Raw genomic sequence first — 24,663 nt, forward strand, 5'->3', positions numbered from 1 at the left:
ATATATCTAATACAAAGGTTCTCCTAGCCGATACTAACATCCTTACAAAATTGCATTTCACATTGAAATTGTACATCCTAACGTTAAGGGCCAACGGCAAGGTCGTAACCGGTGTCAGATCCCTAAACGAGAACTCCCCCCTCACTTGTGAGGGGCGGCCGCACAGAGGACTGCACCTCGTGTGCCATACCAATTTCCCTTGTCTTGACGGGGGCCCCTGTTAACTCGACGCCATGTACGTGGTCGTCCGAGGACTCGTGTGAGGTGTCTAGAAGGTAGCGTAGACCCCCCTCCCCACCCTACACAACTTACCACATCTGCCGTCGCAGATGTCCTGGCCCCGGGAAATTCCCAGGAGGGGCCCGTAGCCCCTCCTATCCAGGGAGGGGCCTTGACCGCCTTCCCTTTCCTTTAGGCGTCCCGTCCTTTAGAAGGGACCGCCTCCCCGTTGAGGGGCCAATGGCCACCTCCCCCCGGGCGCTCCCATCCGTAATGGGTGACGCCCCCCCCTAGGGATCTTCCAATGACTGCTCACCGATCATGACCTTACCGCCCGACCAAACAATAAATACGACAAGATTAATGACTAAAAAGCAAGAGACATTCCTACTTAAAAAAGATCACGTCTCAACCTAAAACATCTAAAACATTACTAATCACTCTGATGAAAGTCTTTAATAAAGCATACCGCACAGAGTTATCCACTTTATTGCAACCGAATCATAAACTTTATTCAGAAACAACCTGCAAGAGAAAACTACTACGTAAAAAACGAACTTTATACCACAACAACTTGCTGTCTTCAGGGGATGGTGGGTGGGTTCAAAAATGGCTCTTCGTTCCGTCTCGAGCTCAAGTGCAGCGAGGAGGTGCAGCTTCAGAGCACAGGAACAAGAGGATGCTTCCTTGGCTTGTGGCTCCTTTTATTCTTCTCTGGGCGGGCGTGAACCCGCCTCCTCCCGCCTCCCTGGGCGTGGCGGACGGCTTCGGTGTCTAGGACAACCCACTCTTGGGCGGGAAAAAGCGCGCCCCGGCTACGCCGCTTCGGGCATACCAGCCGAGACGCGACTCCCGCCCAAAATGGCTTCCCGGGGGGATCGGGGTACTCCACCATACGTTCGGGGGGACCGATTGGTCGCCCCTTTCCATATGGTTGAGATACCCGCCACCCCCTCTCAACACAATCCCCAAGAATTGGGAAACCGGAAACAGTTCTTGAACTTTTGGAAGGCGGGAAGGGAGTTACCCTTCCCGGCCGTATTTATTAAAATATGAAACAAAATCAAAACATTAAAATAACAGTTTCATATCATGTACAATTTCATATCCACATTACGATGTTTGGCTAACCTTAACATATATCTAATACAAAGGTTCTCCTAGCCGATACTAACATCCTTACAAAATTGCATTTCACATTGAAATTGTACATCCTAGCGTTAAGGGCCAACGGCAAGGTCGTAACCGGTGTCAGATCCCTAAACCAGAACTCCCCCCTCACTTGTGAGGGGCGGCCGCACAGAGGACTGCACCTCGTGTGCCATACCAATTTCCCTTGTCTTGACGGGGGCCCCTGTTAACTCGACGCCATGTACGTGGTCGTCCGAGGACTCGTGTGAGGTGTCTAGAAGGTAGCGTAGACCCCCCTTCCCACCCTACACAACTTACCACATCTGCCGTCGCAGATGTCCTGGCCCCGGGAAATTCCCAGGAGGGGCCCGTAGCCCCTCCTATCCAGGGAGGGGCCTTGACCGCCTTCCCTTTCCTTTAGGCGTCCCGTCCTTTAGAAGGGACCGCCTCCCCGTTGAGGGGCCAATGGCCACCTCCCCCCGGGCGCTCCCATCCGTAATGGGTGACGCCCCCCCCTAGGGATCTTCCAATGACTGCTCACCGATCATGACCTTACCGCCACAGGCCGGATAGTTGACCGGCTATCCGGACCCCCCACAAAAACTCCTACCTAAAGGTCATGTTGCAAACTCCTTAACCAGGCTACGAGGTCTCCTATGAGTAAAGAATTCCCCACCCGGGACAAATGGACCCCATCCTCTAGATACATATTGTCCCCCCTGATACAACCATGAGGAATCGAATGCAATGTACTGGTACGGAACAGTCTACCAAGCTTGTTATTAATCTTTTTCACAGAATGATTTATAGCAGACACTGAATTAGCCCCCCGCCATACCTTTCGTGGAATCATATGGGACCATGCAATCGTGCACCCTGGAACCCTCCTCGCCAACCAACTTACTGTGGATAGTATCGCCTCGAGAAGTAGTCGTCTACCAGTGGCCACCAAATCATTGCCCCCAAGATGTACTATGATTATAGCCGGCGGTGACCTTGTCCGCCCTAACAAACCCTCAATAAAAGGTTGAAACTGGTCAATACAGAGCCCGCCCCTTCCTTAGAAGGTCACCCTGTACCCGTATTCCCCAGCTGTGTGAATCATGTCACCTGCTTTGAATACGTCCCCGGCACGCCTCACGTATGAGTGGCCCACGACCCACACCACTCTGTCCTCAGCCGGTGATCTCTGACCGCTGGTTCCCAGGTGTCGGGCCGACTGCACAGTCCGCCCCGCCTCGTAGGTTTGCGAAACTGTAACCAAACAAAAAACAAGAAGCGTGAGTACATGATATCAGCTTCACAACATGTGCAACCGCACATACCTTTTGTAACAATTCGAGGACCAACGCCCCAACTGTTTCACTTTTTCAACACTCAGACCCCTGGCTGTAGCCTCTGTAGCAGCCCCTATCCGGAAGGAATGAGTCCCAAACTCGCCCGGGTTCAGGCCCGCGGCCGAAATTGCCATTGCAAGCACCCGCTGGAACTGAAACTTCGTCAGTGGGGTGGCATCTGCATGCCTCAGCAAGGTCCCTTCCCATGATGCCGCCCTCTGCGCCAAATACTCCTCAACGCATGCAACCGGGCACATGGGAGATCCGGGAATCCGCTGGACTACTACACTATCTCCGATCGCGCCTTGATCGGTCTTGGACCTGACAAACGAGACAGTCATCGTCTCCCCCTTTACTTGGATGTGCTCTCGGCACAGTCCACCCCCCGTATCCCGCTTATTCGTTGCCACTAGCTCGCTTACCCGCATAGCCCCATGAAATGCTAATGCAAAAGCGGCCCGGAATAACACTGTCTCCGACTGGGATGAACATGTAGCAGGGAGTACGGACAGCAACAGGGCCAACCTATCCAGACCTATCGGGTGCCTTTCGTCTACTCTGCGACCCTCAAGGCGTTGCCACCCACGCAGTGCCTTCTGTACCACAAAAGACACTGTAGGGTCCTGGATACCATGAGCCCGCGCCATGAAGGAAATGGCAGCCCGATGCCTCTGGGCCGTGGCCACCGATTTGCCTGTCCTGCGTAGAGACAGTAAAAACTCTATGACAAATTCTTCCTGACCCCAAAGCTCTCCCCTAGCAGAACCCAAAAAGGACCAATAGGAACGGAACGCCCCTTCATATGCCTTCCTTGTCCTGGGTGCTAAACTCTCTCCCACGAGGTTTTGTAGTTCGGGGCACCGAGAGACCAGAGAGCTTCGGGAAATGGTGCCGCCACCGGGTCCGCTGTGGGCAGAAAACCCCAGAAGGCCTGCATACGGAAACGAGAAAGCGCATCAGCAGCCTGATTCAGTACCCCTGGCACATGCCTTGCTCTAAAGAGCACGTTCAATTGCATACATAGTAAAACAATTTCCTTGAGCAACCTCAGGATCCACTTGCATCGTGCTGCCTGACTATTGATGCACTCAACCACGGTCATGTTATCCGACCAGAACACCACAGAGTGATCCCTAAACCCCTCAGGCCATGTTTTCAAAGCCACCAGAATAGGGAACAGTTCAAGAAAAGCAATGTTACTTGTAAGTCCACACTCGTGCCACCATGACGGCCACGTTTGAGCCGACCAGTGATTGCCAAAGATGGGGCCAAAGCCTATACTCCCCGCCGAATCTGTCCACAGCCCCAACTCTTCGGAGGACACCACCGGCTTCGTCCAGACAACCCGACCATTGAAGTCCGCCAGGAATGCCAACCAAATGCGCATGTCCTGGCGAATCTCGGCCGAGAGCCTCGTGCGGTGATGCCCCTCTTTAAGACCGACCATGGCTTGTGCAATCGAGCGGGAAAAGGGGCGGGCCATTGGCATCACTCTAAGGGCGAAATTCAACTGCCCCACAGTCTGCTGTAATTGATGCAAGTTCACCTTAGTTTCTCTAATACATGCTACAAGCGAAGCCCTGAATTTCCGCACTTTTTCTTCTGGCAAGCGGAAGCAACCTTCTTCGGAATCGAGCTCTATTCCAAGAAACTCGAGCGAAGTTGAGGGCCCCACAGTCTTACCTGGCGCCAATGGCACACCAAACTGTCTCATCAAATCACAAAATTCGTTTAGAGCCTGTGCACATTCTGTGTCCCCGGCTGCCCCCAGAAACAGAAAATCGTCTAGATAATGCATGACATGCTGAAAACCCGTAATCCTTGTGAATGCCCATTGCAGAAAACAACTGAATTTTTCAAAATAAGCACACGATATGGAACAGCCCATTGGCATACATTTATCCATGTAATAGCGCCCCTGAAACATAAAGCCCAGGAGACACTGATCGTCCGGGTGTACCGGGAGCAACCGGAAAGCGGACTCGATGTCGGATTTGGCCATCAGCGCTCCGGGCCCCAGGCGATTCAACATGGCGACTGCATCATCGAAGGATGCGTACCTCACCGAACAAAGCCCTGGGTCTATTGCATCATTAACTGACAAATCCCTCGGGGCTGACAGATTATGTATCAGTCTAAACTCACCCGGGTCCTTCTTGGGGACCACTCCCAAAGGCGAACAAACGAAATTAGGAACTGGTGGCGTGTCGAATGGTCCTGCCACCCGACCACGGGCTACTTCTTTCCCAATTTTTGCTTGAACAACTGCCGTATTATGCAGGACCGAAAGTTGGTTCCTACACTGTGTTTTACCCTGAAAATTCCCCACCGGGATGCGGAAACCGTAAGAAAAGCCGTCTCGCAGCACCCCAGCGGAGCCATGATCAGGGTATTCGCTGAGCCAAGGAATCATTGCCATGGTATCAACCGGTGTAGGTAAAGTCGCCCCTTGGACTACGTCAGACCTGTTTGGCGCTTGCCCTACTACCGTTATCACCCGTTTTGGCTCTGCACATGGTCTCGGGATGCAATGACTGTCCACACCCCCCACATTCATGTCTAAACTTGCATGACCCGTGGGGCCTCGTACACTTTCCCCTGTTAAAGTTCCAGCATACCCCTTTCTTACCTGTATTGCCGTTCGGCTTTGGGTGATGCTCGTTACTTGCCCCTGTCCGAAAGGGGGCCCCGGATGATTGGCGGGAAAGTTCACCCCCGCCCCCCCCCCAACAATGGCGCCTTTAACATGCCTGATTGTTCCATTTTTTGCCAAGAAATGGAGTCGTAACAATCCCACGTCAGGGACGTATCGAACTCTTTAGCCTTACGAAAAATATTATCATAACAAAACCACTCATTGCCAACATATGTCTGCGAATATTCCATAATACGTGACTGGTACACAGGTAACTCGGTCAACAAATCAGGTCTCCGTTCCCCCATAATCGAAGTGAATATGCCAAATGCCCTACCCCAGTTACCTATCGTCTCATCGACTCTAAAGGCGGCCATTTTTGCGCGCCAAACACTCGGATGCATGAGTTCCTTCTGAACTTTCACATGCTCAATCTCATAATGGTCGGTTAGTAAGGAGAACATGTTTACGTATTTCTCAGCCCATATCCGTTCTTTGACCTCCACCGGAATATGCTGAGCCAACTTCTCCCTTCTCGAGGGTACAGACCCCTTCCCCGCAATCGGCATTAGCTGCTTACCTAAGCCAGAAGCTGTAACCGCCGTTGCTGCCGAACTCGTGCCAGCTGCGGGTTGCTCTACAGGAGCCTGCGGGGAAACAAACGGACAAGGAGGTTTCGCGGCCTCTCGAGACTGCCGCAACTGCCTCATTAATTGCTTGGCCTCCTCAGCCGTGTTCCCCGGAGCCACGGAACGCCCGCTGCTATTACCCAGCCATGCCGCCAACTGGGCGGCCAACTCCGGAGGCATGTCTCCTTCGTCCACCGGGGTAACCACAACGGGGATCCGCTGGCCCTCGGCAGGAGCCGGCGCGGGAATCTCCGCTGGTCTAGGAGGGCTCACCGGGGGAGCCCCCGGAACTGGGACCTCGTCTTCGTTTGACCCATTCCTGGCCCTCTTCCTTCTTCCGGCCGGGGCCTCCGTCGGGTTGGGTCTTTTTGGCCCCCCCGTACCGTCCCTGGCCTCCATTTTTCTCTTCATCTCTGCCATGTCTTTCACCAACATCCTGAGCATCTGGTCGGTGCTGACCTTCTTTGCGACTCTCTTGCCCGGCATTTTTTCGTAGGTGAAAGATCCTGAACGCGATTTGCAGTGCTAGAAGAGAAAAGAGAGAAATTACAAATTTCAAAAATGGCTCTTCGTTCCGTCTCGAGCTCACGTGCAGCGAGGAGGTGCAGCTTCAGAGCACAGGAACAAGAGGATGCTTCCTTGGCTTGTGGCTCCTTTTATTCTTCTCTGGGCGGGCGTGAACCCGCCTCCTCCCGCCTCCCTGGGCGTGGCGGACGGCTTCGGTGTCTAGGACAACCCACTCTTGGGCGGGAAAAAGCGCGCCCCGGCTACGCCGCTTCGGGCATACCAGCCGAGACGCGACTCCCGCCCGAAATGGCTTCCCGGGGGTATCGGGGTACTCCACCATACGTTCGGGGGGACCGATTGGTCGCCCCTTTCCATTATTCTGAGAACAGTTCAGCGTTCCTAGTGCTACCTCATTGGTATTTTAGGACACACCTGGCAGCGGCATTTAATTGTTATTCAGTCAGTTACACAATCTGAATAACTGTGGGATGTATTCCCTCTTGGTCCCATGGGGACTGGACGCTAATAGTAAATATCCTTGGTTTGAAAGTGAGAATGATAAGGAAAGTGCGAATGACAGCTTGAGAGCAATGCTGCCACTGGCAATAAAAGAGCTGACTGGGCTGGGTCTACTTGTTCCCGACCACCATGAGCCCGGACTCTTTTCTAATTTCCCCATTCTTACTCTGCACCAATACTTGGTATAAGTAGTCAGGTCATTACCAGTGCAACTTCACCTCACCAACCCCTGATGACAGACCTAGGGGCATATTTACTAACATTTGACTCAGAGCAGGGAAGCAAGCAAAGTTGCTGCACTGGGTGAAAGGGAGACAGCAGAAATGCACCATGTCTACTACGATATGTTGCATTTGCGCTGTGTTCTAGTGCTGGCGACTGTGTGCTGCCTAGCGCCAACATAGGCACCCGTGCAGAATGCAGCATGCAAAGAATGACGAAGTAACAGGGAGAATTAAGCCACTTCTTCTTGTTACGCCTGCTTCTGGGAGGTGTAGATTTTTGGAGCAATCCCAGGTTTACTATCCTTAGTACATCTAGGATTGTGTCTACATCCACGAGTGGATCCATGGGAATGCCCATGCTTCACCCATGCAATGGCTCCCCAACACAAAGTAACGCAAGGCAGGGCTATGTGCTGCCTTGTGTTACTTTGCATTTACTACACCACACAGAGCAACATAAAGTGCCTTTGAGTGGCTAAGTAAATGCTAAAAAGGATTTAGCATCAGGGCTGCGCCATAAAAGTGATGCAACCCTGTTGTAATATCTTATTAAATCTGGGCCTTGTTGTTAGCCTTGAGGCTCAGGGGGCTGGAGATACTGGCCTGAGATCACACAGAGAATCTGTCTGGTTTACATTGAAGCGGGGCAGGCAGGTATAAATACGTACTTGGGATTGCTGAGTCTGCAATATACATACAGGTTGAGACACGGGCATGCTTGGCCTAGAAGTACCAGATGAGCCTGGGGAAAAGGTGTACGAAATTCTACAATTCTGGGGAGAGGTGGGGTAGCGACATCCAAGGAGAGAGACTACCCAGTCTCAGAGTGTACATGCTAAAATGTGAAGTAGTGGGAAAATTAGAGGCTTTGAAATGAGTAGCCGTGCATTGCAATTGGGGTATTGATATTAGATCAAATTGCTGGATCTTGAGCAATCATATACTCCCTACACTTTTGTTCCCTTCTCTACCATGACCAAACAGGCGCAGTATATATAATTTGCAACACGGTCATATTCGAATGACAGGGCATCAGGGTCATTTTAATTTATACATCACTTTGAGTTCATCATATGTTCATGGCTAAATGAGGGATTGTTGACATGGGTAATGTTCGGTCTCCTTGCTGGCTCAAGAACGCTTGCTGTACTGCATGTGCACACATTGGAAGTACTATGTGATGTTGCAATTCCTCCTTCTCAGCACCTCAAAAGATAAAATGTGCTCCTGATGTGGCCTTGCAGGGCACCTTCTGTGATGCAACAGCTCCAGGTAAACAAATAGGGCTGGCTCTGCTGCACAACTCTTGTTTAAGGTGCTAGGTAAGGTACATTCTGCTGGGACTGTCCAGGCTTCAGATGCACCCCTTTTGTTTTACATTGGCCTAGTCTAACTTATTGTTGAGCAAATAACCGTGCATTTAAGAAGGCAGTAGCAACTCAATTCGCCTTTATCCTCCCAAGAGAAAGATAAAACAGGACATTTGGTGCCCCACACCAACTCAGGGCAGGCAATTAGACAATTTAAATGCAGTTAAAATACCAAAGTATCCAAGAGGCTGGTGGCTATAAAGGCCCAATAAATTACATTTTCCATCCACAATGGCATCTCTCGAAGTACAGTTTAGGATTTTAGGACATTGAGCCATAGGTGTAGATAAAAATGGTGGGGCAATCATGCTATATATAGATCACTGATGACATCTCAAATGACACACGTGATGACATCTCTGATTACATCAATGATGACATCATCCAAGGTTCGTTTGCACACATATTTCTGTACAAATTGCTATTGCTTTACTTGTAGCATAGTTCACATTACCAATCAACCACAGATATTTAACATGGTGCTTAATCTATTTACAACTGTTCAGAGAAAGCCAAAACAGTGAATGCCAATTCCAAAACAAATACCTTACTAAGGACAGCTTTTATCTGTATCAAGCCTCTTACACACACTGAACCTACATTAAGAAATTAAGCTGATATCAGTAGAGAACTGAGTTCTGTAAACAGTGTTTACACTATGGAGAGAGTTCATTCTATACCACACTGTTTGCAAACAGCGAAACTCTCATGAGAAAGACACGTCAGAGTTTTATAAGAATCTATTAAGAACAGAGTAAATTCTATGCAAGAAGTTGTAAAAAAAAGTATTTGCTAAAAATAACCAAGATATGAAAGTGCTTAAAATCATACTACCTGCACCCTTCATACTGAGGAGAACACTTTACAGATAGCTCTTCTTCTGAAGCAAAAAAAGCATGTGTACATAGGTTACTATTTGGTGCGCACATCATGCAGGTTCAATTCTCTCTAATAACATAAGGCTGCTTACAAAAGTTAGTATGTACTACATAGAATCTTTTTCCTATTGGAAACTTTTTTGCAGAATCAAAAAGTTATTTGAAGCATAATAAATACAAGTTAACAGTCTCTTTCACACAGAGATACTCTTGAATGCAAATATTTATAATGTTTTCAATACCTCTATACAGATATGGCGCCCTAGGAGCACATGCATTTTGTAAACACTTACTCACATTAACTGCACCCAAGCTGTACAAAAACACATAGAAAAGTAATATGGTAGATACTCGCTACTGTCTAAACTGTAAAACAAACTGCACACACATTGGATGATGTCATCAGTGATGACCTCAGTGATGTTATCAATGATATAATTTGAGATGTCATCAGTTATGTCATAAATGATGTCATAGATTATGTCATGAGTGATGTCTTATGCGAGGTCAAAAGCAGTGCATGGCGGGGCACAAGGTATAGTTAGTATTACTAACTATAACTGCTGAATTTCAATTTTTTTTAGTTAAACTTTTTTAGCGTTGTCAGTGAGGAATTCACCCAAATATACCGTTACTTTACTCTTAGTTTTTTTCGGTGAATGTCTAAGGGTTTTTTAAATCCAAAACACATATTTTTATTACTCCAAATTATAACGTTACATTAACCTTTTTTTCAGTGAATTTCTAGGTTTTTAAAATACATACATATATTTAAAACTACATAGAAACTAACTACTCCAACAATGTTTGCACTAAGAATCTTAAGCATATTTTTCATAGTCTTTGAATGTATCTTTACATAAACTTTATATTTAAAAAAGAAACTGATTAGTTTTTCCTATACTATAAACTATGTATTTTAACTATTTACGTCCACTCTCAAAATGTGTGATCTCTCTCGCAGGAGGCTCGCTGTAGATTTATGAGATCGTAGAGTTATAAATTACATTCTGATCTATTTTATAGAGATCTTCATGTGGTCAGTTATTATTGTCAGTACAGTACGTATATTGTATTAATTATTTTGTTTACAAAGTTACAGCTCTCAAGAGACACTCGAGGGAGTCGAACCCACAATCCCCTGTGTGGGCTATAAGGGAGATGTACTTCCTGTTGGGCTCTTGTGATCTGCTCCCGAGATCACACAATTGAAATTAAGTTCATAACAGTGTATTTTTGTAATTTTGAAGAAATGAGATGTGCTGATTAAAGTAGAAAAACCGTTGATGTATTGTTGCATTTGAGGTATTAAGAAAGTTATCTGTTTGCACAATGTTAATAGCCTCTCGAGAGACACCTGTGAGATGCCAGAGCGAGGAAAGACATCCCAAGGAAGGATTGTGATCGGGTCATATGGATCTCTTTATTTAGCAAAGAAAAATTCCTCCCTTGTTGCTTCATTTTCCTATTGGGTTTTGCTGTGGTTAGACCTTTTTGGCTAGCTCAGTGACATTGCTGATTTGCAGTCACCAGAATATCATCCTCTGATTCAGATGAGAACCCTGCTGCTTTTCTTGCAGCTCAGCCAGCTCAACCACCCAAGCAGTCCTTTGTTTTGGAATTTCAAAAGAGGCCAGGTGGGATAAAAGTGTCTGAGAAATATGTTATTTGTAAAATAAGCAAAAATGAGTCCAGTAGGGGCAGTCAGAACAAGCAATACAGCATGAGTACCACTGGGAAGTGTCGACATGTGTAGGCTTTGCAGCCTCAACACCTTGCTCGGGCTGCAGAGCTTGATAACTAATCAGGGGCGTCCACATCTTTTCAACCTGGTGACACTGTGCCTGCCCAGGTCCTCACCGCTCATGCAGATAACAACTCTGCATAGCTGAACAAAGCTATTTTTTGCTGCTTATGCAAGGAGATATTTTTTTTCTTCTGAGAAAAACAGAGGTGCATGGGATAGGCCTGTCCAGGATCATGAATGCCCACCTAGGCAGTATTTTTTTTAACATTCTTTTTCCTGCATTTTTCCCTGTGTTTTGAAGATGTTGTTTTTCTCACAGTTTCTTGTCTTTGTTCTATTCCTTTTTAAAAAAAAAAACATAAGAGTTCAAAATACAAAAAAATACAGTTGTATTGTTAATGTTACATTACAGAGCTATCCTATGCTTCATTTATGTATGTTGTTTGTACTATATACCCTTTTTATTTAGGTCAAGCCTAGCCGCAACATGCATGCGCTGTTCGTTCTGCCAGACTGCTGTAGTAGAGTATGGGAGAGAAGCCGTGCCCACTCTCTGGCCATATTTTTCATTTGCTTATGTCATTGTCTTTCGTAAATGCTGGCTACGGATCCGTTAATAGGCTTGTTAGTCCCTGCTTAATACGGCTTGTCTTCATGTGTAACCTTCCATGGCTACTGGCCCAATTACTTCAGTTGTTACATAGGACCTGTTATTTAATCTTTAAGCAATATTTACTTTATTGAGTTTATCTTACTGCAGGGTGGACATGTGCTGCTTCAGCTGAAACCGTGTGTGCTTTTTTTCAGCAGCAGGGACGCCTGAGTAACACGGGTGCCCACTTTCAGTCACTTTAACCCAGCATTACCTTGTGTCTGTTTTAACCCCCCCAAGTAACATGGATTCAGAAATGATTAGCGAATGAAGTCATGTGAATTCCAGGTAGCACACAATCCTTTGCTAATGGGCTCAAGCTGAAAACAGCACATCTGTGTTACATGTCATCTGCACTAAAGCCACCTGATGGGTTGTGTTCAAAAGCCTGTTTTATTAATCAAAGAACACCACCAACCATACCACCACCACCGCCAATACTTCCACCACCACCATCAATACCACCACCACCTTTACCACCGCCAATACCACCACCACCAATATCACCACCAATACCAATACCACCACCAACAATACCACCACCACAAATACCACCATGGCACCACCACCAATACCACCACCATCACCAATACCACCAACACCACCACTAATACCACCACCACCACCAATACCATCATCACCAATATTACCATCACAACCAATACCACCACCACCAATACCACCACCACCACCAATGCCATTACCACCACCAATACAATACAATACCTCTACAACCAATACCACCAATACCAATACCGCCTTCAATACCAATACCATCACCAATACCTCCACCACCACCAATACCCCACTACAACCAATACCACCACCACCAATACCACCAACACCAATGCCACCTCCAATACTACCACCAATACCACCACCACCAATGCCAACACCAGCAATACCACAAATACCACCATCATCGCCAATGCCACCACCAATACCACCACCACCACCAATACCACCACCACCAACACCACAACTACCAATACCACCACCACAACCACAAATACTACCACCACCAATACCACTAGTACCACCACCACCATCAATACACCACCAATACCATGACCACCAAAACAACCACCAATACCATCACTACCACCAATACTACCACCACCAATACCACCATCACCAATACCACCACCACCAATACCACCTCTACCAATACCACCACCAGTACCACCAAAACCAATACCACCAAAACAAATACCACCACCACCAATAATACCACCACCAGTACCCCCACCAATACCAACACCACCAATACCACAAATACCACCATCACCACCAACACCACCACCACCTACACTACCACCACCACCACCAATACCACCACCAATAATACCAATACAACCACCACCACAACCACCAATACCACCACCAATACCACCACCACCACCAATACCACGAGTACCACCACCACCACCAATACACCACCAATACCACAACCACCAATACCACTACTATCCATACCAACACCACTACAACCAATACTATCACCAATACTACCACCACCAATACTACCACCACCACCAATACCAATACAACAACCACCAATACCACCTCTACCAATAGCATCACCAGTACCACCAAATCCCATACCACCACCACAACCACCAATACCACCACCACCAATACCACCACCAATACCACCACCACCATACTACCACCACCAATACCAGCAATACCAATTTAACCACCAATACCACCACCACCAATACCACCAATGCTGCCACCACCAATACAACCATCGACACCAATACCAACACCAATACCAGTATCACCACCACAAATATCAATACCACCACTAATGCCACCACCACCAATACTGCCACCAATGCCACCACCACCGATACCACCAATGCACCACCACCACGAATACCACCAATATCACTACCACCACCACCAATACCAATTCAACCACCGCCAATACCAGTACCACCACCACCAATACCAATATCACCACCACCAATACCACCAAAACCAATACCACCACCATCAATACCACCAGTACCACCAGTACCACCACCAATACACCTCCAATAGCACCACCACCAATACCAGCAATACCAATTTAACCACCAAAACCACCACCACCACCACCACCACCAATACCACCAATACTGCCACCACCAATACAACCATCGACACCAATACCAACACCACCAACACCAATACCAGTATCACCACCACAAATATTAATACCACCACTAATGCCACCACCACCAATACTGCCACCAATGCCACCACCACCAATACCCCCAATGCACCACCACCACCAATACCACAAATATCACTACCACCACCACCAATACCAATTCAACCACCGCCAATATCAGTACCACCACCACCAATACCAATATCACCACCACCAATACCACCAAAACCAATACCACCATCACCAATACCACCAGTACCACCACCACCAGTACCACCACCAATACACCTCCAATAGCACCACCACCAATACCACCACCACCACTAGAACCACCACCAATAACACTTAAACCACCACCAAAACCACCAATTCCACCAATATCACCAATACCACCACCACCAATACCAGTGCCACCACCACCACCAATACCACCACCACCAATTCCACTAAAACCAATACCACCACCACCACCAACACCATTACCTCCTCTTGAGTCCAGAAGTAATCTAAAGTTCTACGGTCCGGGCCCCAATATTTAAACCTCATTTTCCTCCACATTTTCTCCCATGCTATCCTATGGGACAGATAGCCTTGCAATAGTGAAAAAACGAAAGACACAGTTTTTCACTATCAGGATATGTCACACACCCTGTTCATGTCCTACCTGTCACATACCATGAATAGTGCCCTTGGGGGTACCTTGGCTTATTTTAGGGGTGACTAACAGGTAAGAAAAGGGAATTTTATGGCCTGGCAAGTGGGTGCAGTTGCCAGGTCGACATGGCAGTGTCAAACTGTGTGCAGACACAGCAGTGGCAGGTTTGAGACACCTTTGAAAGGATTCCTGCGTGAGTGGCACAATCAGCGCTGCAGGCCCATTAGCAGCATCTGATTTACAGGCCCTGGGCACACACAGTGCCATATACTAGGGACTTAGTCATAAATCAAACAAGTCAAGCATGGAAACACTAATCCATAAACATAATTTACATGGAGCGCATATGCACGTTAGCACTGAATAGCAGCAAAACCAACAAAAACAGGGTCAGAAATGGGAGGCCAAGAAGCAAAATTCAAGGGATAAACCAGCGGAAATAGCCTGGTCTAATACTCAACAAAGGTCAAAAAGTAGATTTCTAATTACCAAAACTTAAAGCAGTTTCTTGTATACAGCTGAAGACACCAGTTTGTCTCAGTTCCAAATTCAGTCACATTAGCTGAGCAGACCTCCAACAGGCTTCTTTCTCCTCCAAATCTCCAAGACAATCTGAGCTATGTCTGGTTCTGGACCCAATCACATCACAGCATTCCATGCAATAAGAATGGTAACTACTAGTTGAGCCTTGGCCCTGTTTTTTACTCCCCCATACAATCTCATGAAACTCTTTTGGAATTGTAAAATACCTCGTGGAAGGCCCATTCATTTTCCTTTGGGGTCTCATTAGCCTCTTGCGAGATCGCACATATCCATGCAACAAGCTTCACTGCCTAAAGCTTGTCAGTTACTCTGATGAGAGTCTCGCGGAATCAAATAGTAGTATGGGGGATGTAGCAACCCCTCAACTGAGACCCATCTCCTACATGACTGGTGTGTATAGTAGGGTGTGGGGATAGACTAGCCTATCCACAAAGACCTGTGTCTCAGATGACACCTGTGCATAGTAGTGTGTATGGAGCGACTGGCCTCTCCAGTTAGACGCCTCTCATGGTGATGGGTGCACACAGTAGGGTGTGAGATGAGACTGACCTCTTCCTCAGACCTCTCTCTTACATGAAATATGTGCTGCAAGGACTGTCCTCTCTTTCCACATCTCTTTCACAGATCGATGGAGTGCAAAGTAAGGTGTGTACATGAACTCCCCTCCCCTTCCAGATCTCTCTCTCAGATGGCTTGTTTGCATAGTAGGGTGTATGGAAAGACTTGCCTCTCCACTAAGTCCTCTCTCTCAGATCACGGGTGTACATATAAGGGTGTGTACATGGACTGCCCTCTTCTATCAGACCTCTGACTCAGATGATAGATGTGCATAGTAGGGTGTGTACATGGACTACACTCTCCTGACAGACCTCTCTCTCAGATGACGGTGTGTGTAGTAGGCTGTATGGACAAAGATTGGCCTCTCCAGTGAAACCTCTGTCTCAGATGATGGATGTACTTAGTAGGGTGTGTACATGTGTTGCAGGCATTCTACACACATACAGAACTATGCGCAGGAAGCCAGGACCTCAGTAGATAGTGGTGTACCAACCTATCACCTCAGTATCCAAAATCCCCCAAACTGACTAGCAATAGTGTGTAATTCATTCTCCAACAAACAGCAAAGCTACCAATGATTAAACAACCTAGAACACGAAATTCTCGACTCTCTCAGGAATCGCGGTAGCAAGACAACTCTTTCGCTCACTCACTCATACTTGTCCGCAATAAGAGCCACGGTATAGTTTAAAATGTTTATTTTAACTAACGCGCTCTATGGTGCAGTATACGTGCCATTACTAGCAGCATAACGCATAGAAAACATATTGTAAGCATTTTTACAATTCCATAGAATACAAACAGGGATATCATTTTATAAAGACAGGTGAAAAGGGCTACAGTGCCTAACCACTCTCCTTGTGATAAAAAGTAGTTTATTATGAAAAAGAATACCTCTGGGCTTTGTCAGCAGACCAAATACCTCATGCCTAGATTAAAGGTTTACATCTCAGGACAAGCACAGCTCTTCTCTCTGGAAAGGTGTCTCTCCAAGTGTGTTAACAACATACTTCCCTGCAATATTAAAGCACACAATTTTAAGTAGTGCAGCTGTGTGTCATTATATGTCTAGGTGTGAGGGACTGACCAGAACAAAATAACAAGGGGCATTGTTTATCGACCTTGTACATCGTATGCAGACTAAACCCCAGAGCACAGCAGAGATTGCGAAAAGTAGATATTTCTCATCTGAAAAGGGCACAAAGTCTTGCAAAATAAAGAAAAGTAGTATTGTGCGTAAAAGCAGCCTAATGGCAGCGAAGTTCATGCTAACTTAGCAATGTCTACAATGAACCCACCATCCATTCTACACATGGACTAGCTTCTTCTGTCAGACCTGTGTCTCAGATGATTGCTCTGCACATTAGGGTGTGTACACGGACTACTATTTCCTTCCACACACCTCTCTCTCAGATGACGGGTGTGCGTAGTAGGATGTATGGAGAAAGATTTGCAGCTCCAATGAAACCTCTGTCTCCGATGACTGATGTTGTTAGTCGGGTGTGCACATGGACTAGCCTCTCCAATCAGACCGCTCTCTCAGATGACAGGTGTGCGTATTAGGCTGTGTACATGGACTGGCCTGTTCTGTCACAACTCTGTCTCTGATTACAGGTTTGCTTAGTAAGGTATGTAGAGAGAGAATGGCCTCTTTCTTGGTTGACAGGTGTGCATAGTATTCTCTATCCAGGGACTGTCCTCCCTGTAAACCCCCCCCCTCTTTTATAATGTATTGGCATAGTAAGGTGTGGGTAGACTCTATACCCTACTCACAAAAGTCGATGGGCATAATTAGTAGACCCTCTCCAGTAATACTCCTTCCTACAGTAGCAAGCATGCATGCTACAGTCTATTCAAAGTCTATTCAAAGGATACTGTTCACAATCCTTCAAGAGTCTCGCAGGATTGTAACTTTTTGTGGAAAATATGTAATAATAATCTACTCATCACAGTACTTATCTCTTACACTCTATAGCTAAAAAAACAATGACCCCAATATGCATTCCTTCTAATAGAGTGTACTCAGAACTCATCTACCTTTTTACAAATCAGGATTCAGCGAGAATCCTGTGAGTTTGTAAAAATTAGCTAAAAACAATATACATTTATTTTCTTCACAGTAGTTATCCCTTAGAGTCCTCCTCTCTAAACTTAGGGGGACATCATGCCTTTCTACTACCTCCTTTTTTATCCATTTCCACTAGGCCTTGGCAGAGTTTGTGGAGTTCTGCTACGTGGAACCCCGGGAAGTGACAAAAAACTCTTTGGAGTTCTGCAAGTGGTGAAGTGCAGTGCGAACTGCTGTTCCCGTTGATCTTCCTGCCACTCGAGTAGAAATTCTACCCGAGCAGCAGCTCACGCTCACCAACTTACAGTTGGCAAGCATGGAAAAAGCCCCACATCTCTGCACTACACGGAGTGGAGTTTTCTGCACTCCGCGAGCTCCACAGAGCGCGGAGTGCAGAAAACTCAGTGAAAGGGGCAGAGTTCTCCACCCAGGCCAAATTTCCACAACACCTCCAATTTGTCACAGTAAACAGTAATAGCCAGCATTTCATTTCTAACATTCCAACAACCAGCCAATCAGAGCACTTACTCTTGTGAGACTCATGGGAGCCCACTGCTTCCGCAATTCCTTTTTAACCCTTAAACTCTCATTAACTACTGAACGGATTTATACCAAATGACAAAAAGCACCATCTGCGGACCAAGACCTAGCTCCCTGACAAATTTGGTGTCATTCTATTGAGAGGGTTTTGCTATAGCAATGTCTAAAGAAGTCTATGGAAAATGCATGGAGATTTTACTTTTTGGGACCCCACCTTTTTTCTCAGCTCCCACTTTACTGATCACCCCAAAACCTCCAGGGAGGAGTTGAGGTGGATGAACTTTTTGAGAAAGTTTCATGAAGATTCATTAAACAGGGCCAAAGGTATTAGCAAACAAAAATACGTTCCATCTATGGAACAGCAGAACTCACTAGTAATTAATACAAATGTGCTTTTTGTCCTTTGGTATAAATCTGTTCAGTAGTTAATGAGAATTTAAGGGTTTAAAAATAAATTGTATATTTTGGCAGATGGGCTCATGAAACTTCCACGAGCCTCCGGCAAGAGCACAAAATCAAAAAGAGAGGTGTGTGATTGGTCCAGAGGCCCATTTTGCCTAAGAGGCTTTACACTCTTGCGGTAGCAGAAGGCTCCCATCAGTCTCACAAGAGTAAGTGCTCTGATTGTCTGGTTGTTGGAATGTATATATATATATATATATGTATTACCTCCTACTGGCAGTCGCTCTGATTGGCTGATTGTTGGAATGTATAAATATATATGTATTACCTCCTACTGGCAGTTGCCAGTAGGTAGTTATAGTTAGAACCTAGTTTCCATAGGAAAAGCATTTTTTGATTTGCTAATTACTTTGGCGTCGTTTGACGAATCTTCGCAAAATTCTCCAAAAACAAAAGTCTATCCAGGTCCGCTCCTATCCTGAAAGTTTGGGGGTGATTCGTCAAGGGGGAGCTGAGAAAAAAAGGGGGTCCCAAAACATGTTATCTCCATGTTAATTTCTATAGGAAATTTTGATACAGGCTACAGCCTGAACTGCTGAATGGAATTCCCCCCAATTTTGCAAAAAGGTATAGCTTGTTTCAGAAAGCGACCTTTTTTTTAATGGTGTATATCCGTTCAGTAGTTTTTGAGAAATTCAAAAAATAAGAGTCAAAAAATCAATTTCCCATAGGAAACTTTGGGCAAGGCTACAGCCGAAACTGCTGAACGGAATTACCCCATATTTGGCAAAAAGGTAGTGCTTGATTCAGAAAGCAACCTTTTTTGAAATGGTGTAAATCCGTTCAGTAGTTGCTGAATAATTCGAAAAATAAATGTTTCGATATCTCGGGCAGCGGTGGATTTGTGAACCCTCCTGACCACAAGCTTCATTCTAATTGGCTGCCACTACCACGAGCTTCATTCTAATTGGCTGTCAACATTCCAAACCAGGAAGTGTTGGCAGCCACCTTGTGAATTGGTAGAAGCGAGTCACCAGAAAACAGAGAAACAAGGATATAAAACAAGAGATGGGGCAGGGTAAAAATACCCTGACCCCCTATGCCTGCTCAGGGGGTCCCAGAAGGACCCCCAGGGCCCAAAAAATATATATTTTTTTTAATTTCGGTGCATACGCTGGGGTTGCGAATTCCGCCACTATTGCTTAAAAACAATGAAGCGCGGGTTCCCGCGTTTTATTTTAATGAGGCCCCGGGTGGGCTAGGTCCTGGTGCATTTCTTAAAAAATAATAGCAGGGACCCGCTGGGGCCCCTGCAGCCCCAGGGCTTTACTCATATTGGGAGGGGGCGCACGGCCGCCCTCCTGGAACTCATGATGGCCCTGGGGACTGCCACCCAAGAGGGCCGGCTCCTGCAGTGTCCCGGGCTGCCCACCCCCAGGACACAACTGTTTGCTATGACAGGGCAGGAGCCGTGCGGCTCCCGCCCTGTCATAGAAATCTTGCTTTGAATTTTGGAAGCGAGAGCAAGGAAACCTGCTCTTGCTTCCAAAATCCAAAGCTGATTGCTTTTCCACACACAGAGCTGCATGTCAGCAGCTCCCTGTGTGGAAAAGCAGTGCAGGCTCCCTCAGGATGCAGGGAGCTGGTGGGACCGTGGGGGCATTGGGGCACCCCCCACGGTCCCCAACGATGAGCGCTTAACAGAAAAACATAACACACTGATAGCCAAAGAACCCTCAGCTGTTCCATCGCCTACACTGTCATAAATGCCTTTCTGAATAGATGGGTTTTCATTTTTTTTCTGAAGGGTAATGGCTGGGATTCCTCCTTTAGGGTAGGCGGGAGCTCATTCCACAGTTGCGGGAGAAGCACAGACAGAGCCCTGCTTCCTCTGGTTTTTAGTTTGAACCTGGGTTGGATCAGATTGGAGGTTGATCCTGAGCGCAGGGTCTTCCAGGAACATACCTCTTCAAACGTTGCTTGATGTATTCTGGGGCTTTCCCAAAGAGTGCCTTATGGGCCACACAGAGACATTTAAACTGGACTTGAAATTTCACTGGAAGCCAGTGCAACTTCTGGAGCATGGGGGTTACGTGCGAGTTTCTAGGCAGGGAGTGGATCAGCCTAGCTGCATCGTTCTGTACTACCTGCAGCTTCCTCAACAGCTTCTGTGGCAGGCCAAGATATAGGGCGTTGCCATAGTCAAGTCTCGAGATGACTGTGGCAGATACGATCGATTGCAGGGTGGAGGCAGATAAGATGGGAACTAGCTTTCGCAGTTACCTCAACACACCTATGCAAGATCCGACGACAGCAGAAACTTGAGGGGCCATTGAGAGATCCGCATTGATCCTTAGCCCCAGGCTTTTTACCACAGCACCAGGAGAAGGAGTAGTTCCCAACTCAGGAGGCCAATACAGGTCACTCCAGGGATCCTCTTTATTGCTGATCACCAGCACCTCCGTTTTATCAGCATTCACTTTCAACAGATTGTTAGTCATCCAGTTGACCGTGAAGCTGAGCAGATTCCTTACTGATTCCTGGGCCTCTTTAGTGTCATCCAGCTGGACCAATAGCTGGGTGTCATCTGCGTAATTGAAAATTTCACAGTTCATACGCATGAGCTCCTCCACCAACGGTTGTAGATAGATATTGAAAAGCAGGGGGGATAGAGCCGACCCCTGGGGCACCCCCCAAGTCACCTCACTGATCCCGGACAGCTGGACTCCTAGCTGCACTCTCTGGGTTCGACCTGACAGGAAGGATTCTAGCCACTTTAGCACCTGGCCTGTGATCCCCAATTTCGCGACCCGGTCCAGCAAGATGGTGTGGCTGACCGTATCAAAAGCCGCCGATAAGTCTAGGAGAATCAGGGCGCATGGCTGTTTATTATCAGCCCTGACACTCAGCTCATCGGCGACCGAGGCCATGTCTAGTTCTGTGCTATGTTGGGGCCGAAACCCCGTGCATCATGCATCCATCGAAGGAGGGAGAGAAAGAGTGACAGAGAAGAAGAGAGAGAGAGAAAGGAAGAGTGAGAGAGAGATGAATAAAGAGAAAGAAAGAAAGAGCGAGAGAAAGGAAGAGAGAGAGAAAGAGAGGAACAGTGTGAGAGAGATGAAGAGAGAGAGAGAAAGAGTGAGAGAGAGGAAGAGAGAGAGAAAGAAAGCATGAGAGAGAGAGAAAGAGATATAGAAAGAGAGAAAGTGTGGGAGAGAGAAAGAAGATATAGAGAGTGAGAGAGAGAAAGAGTGTGAGTGACAGAAAGGAAGAGATGGAGAGGGAGAGTGAGTGTTGACACAGTGGAGAAAATCATCACAGCTCACCTTTCTGCCACCGGTGTGTCTCCTAACACGTGCCGGGACATAGTGCAGCCCTCAAGTTTAGTCATCTGAAACATAGTATAGAATCAGTAATGGCAGAGTACATACAACTGCAGACGCATAATTCTCTGTTTCGCCCATGTGCATCCAGGCTGCTGCACCACATTGACTCCCTCTGCCCAGAGGTGACTGTCCACCTTGCAAGCTAGGGCTGCTGCACCCCATCAACACCTACCGCCCAGAGGTGTTTGCCCACCTCTGCGCACCCAGGCTGCTGTACCCCATCCACTCCCACTGCCCAGAAGTGTCTGCCCACTGCTGTGCACCCAGGCTGCTGCTCCTTATCCACTCCCAGTGCCCGGAGGTGACTGCCCACCGCTGCGCACCAAGTCTGCTGCAACATATCCACTCCCACTGCCCGGAGGTGACTGCCCGCCGCTGCGCACCCAGGCTGTTGCATCACATCCACTCCCACTGCCCAGAGGTGATTGCCCGCCACTGCACAAACAAGGATCTCTGCTCACCTGTTGCAACCTGCGTCCAGAAAAGAGGCCTATCAAGGGCAGCTGCAAGCCCAAAGCCCAGGGCCCACTCTGCAGGCCACCAGATCTCACATTTGGTGATGTGTCTTCATCACCACGCCAGAGGACATACCAGTGCACCTGCCATCATCGCTCAGCCCTTGCGGTGGCACTAACTCTGTGACCAGTGAGACCATGCCACATGGCGGTAGGCCCCGCTGTTCGATGGCTCAGGCCTACACTGCCGTCCAGCAAGGCACACAAAACCTGCCCTGTCTGGACCACTGGAAGGTGGCTCCATCGCAGGCTGCACACTCGCTCAGGACTTACAGTCCCCCTACCTCAATGCACCGAAAGTCACCATCCGATGGCGGTGGGCCTGTGCCAGTCGCAATGCATCCAGTGCCACCAAGTCTGAAATGGAAATGGGGTGGAGCACGTGTGCCCGGTCCTTTTTATTGGCGGGGTCATGTGTCCTGTGACACCTGTGCTTGATGGGTGTGGTGTGGGTATAAACCAGACATCAGGGAGTGGCTGTGGTGCACTGACAACTAGACCTGTGAGCAGCAGATCACTACAGTGAAAATCTGGGCCATGTAGCGTTGTTGTCCCTCCCTGTATGCGTAAGTGGAGTGGGCTGGCCTGGCGTATGCCAGCCCTGAGTGAGGCTGTGAACTATGACTCCGGAGCTCCGGGCATGGGTCTGTCCTGGGCTGTATGAGGAATCAACTGATGCAGGTGTCCCTGTTGTAGTGCTGCTGCCACCTGGGCAGCAAGCGCCAGCGTGTCGCCCTGTGACCCAAGTCCCAAAACATGGCCAACATGGAAGGTAGTGGGAATCACTAACCCTACATTCATCCATACTTCCACACATGGAAGATCATGCATATGACACATCTGCGTGGATATGAATGTTTATTGCACATTCAGTGGAGTGTTGCAGCAAAGCATTCCGCGTGTGCACAGCTAGCGATGATTTGTGTTCCGGGAGGACCGCACTGGTAGCAATGTCTGTTGCCTAATGCAATGCATCATCTGCAATCGCAACTCGATCTGAATTATGAGCCCTGAAGCTCGCAATGTAGATGGAAGGCAGTAGTCAGTGCAGACTTCGAGGAATGCCTTTTGTCACTTCCTCTTGACAAAATCCGAGGACATAGAGTACAATTCTGTCTGTAAGTAAGAAATCAAGGCTGAATTCCAATTGTGAGCTCTGCTGACCGCAGTGTAGGCAACAAAAGATTAAATATATATGGAATACATTGTCGAAATGTGTAGATTTCGGGTACGTTAAAGTCAGTTGCCTACTGGAGTCTGAAAATAATGAATCAAGACTGATTTTGAAGTGTGAGCCCTGCTGACCACAGTGTAGGCCGGAGGCAGCAGTCAGTAAAGGTTCAAAGCCACGTGGCGTTGACTTTAGCTGTACAGATTGGAAGCATTTGGTTTTCTTAACTGATTATAGTCTCTTACACAATTTGCATCGGTACTGATCTTGAATTGTGAGCCCTGCTGACTGCGGTGTAGACCAGAGGCAGTGGTCAGGAAGGGCCCACAGCCATGTAGCATTGACTTGAGCTGTATAGCGTTAGTGGTAGGTGTGGCGCTAAGCGTGTGCAGAGTCAGCGATGATGCGTGGTGTGGGCGGGCTGCACTGGGAGCAATGTCTCTTGACTACTGGGCTGCGAAATCTGCAATCGCAACTCCATCTGAATTGTGAGCCCTGCTGTCCGCAGTGTAGATCAAAGGCAGTAGTCAGCACAGACATCGAGGAATGCTTTTTGTGACTTTCTCTTGAAAAAATCCAACAACATAGAGTACAGTTCACTCTGCAATAAATAAATCAAAACTGAATTCTAATTGTGAGCTGTGCTATCGGCAGTGTAGACTGCCATTCTGTGTTCCTTTGGACTTGCAAGATGAATTTGGTCATTGTACTAAAGCTTTGATTGATATCAAAAAAGTTCTTGAAGTAAGGATACTAAAAGGATATTATGTAGGTTTTTGGGACGTTGTAGATAGTTGCCTGCTGGACTCTGTAATT

This window comes from Lissotriton vulgaris, chromosome 5, assembly GCF_964263255.1.
Source record: "Lissotriton vulgaris chromosome 5, aLisVul1.2, whole genome shotgun sequence".
Lineage (NCBI taxonomy): Eukaryota > Metazoa > Chordata > Amphibia > Caudata > Salamandridae > Lissotriton > Lissotriton vulgaris.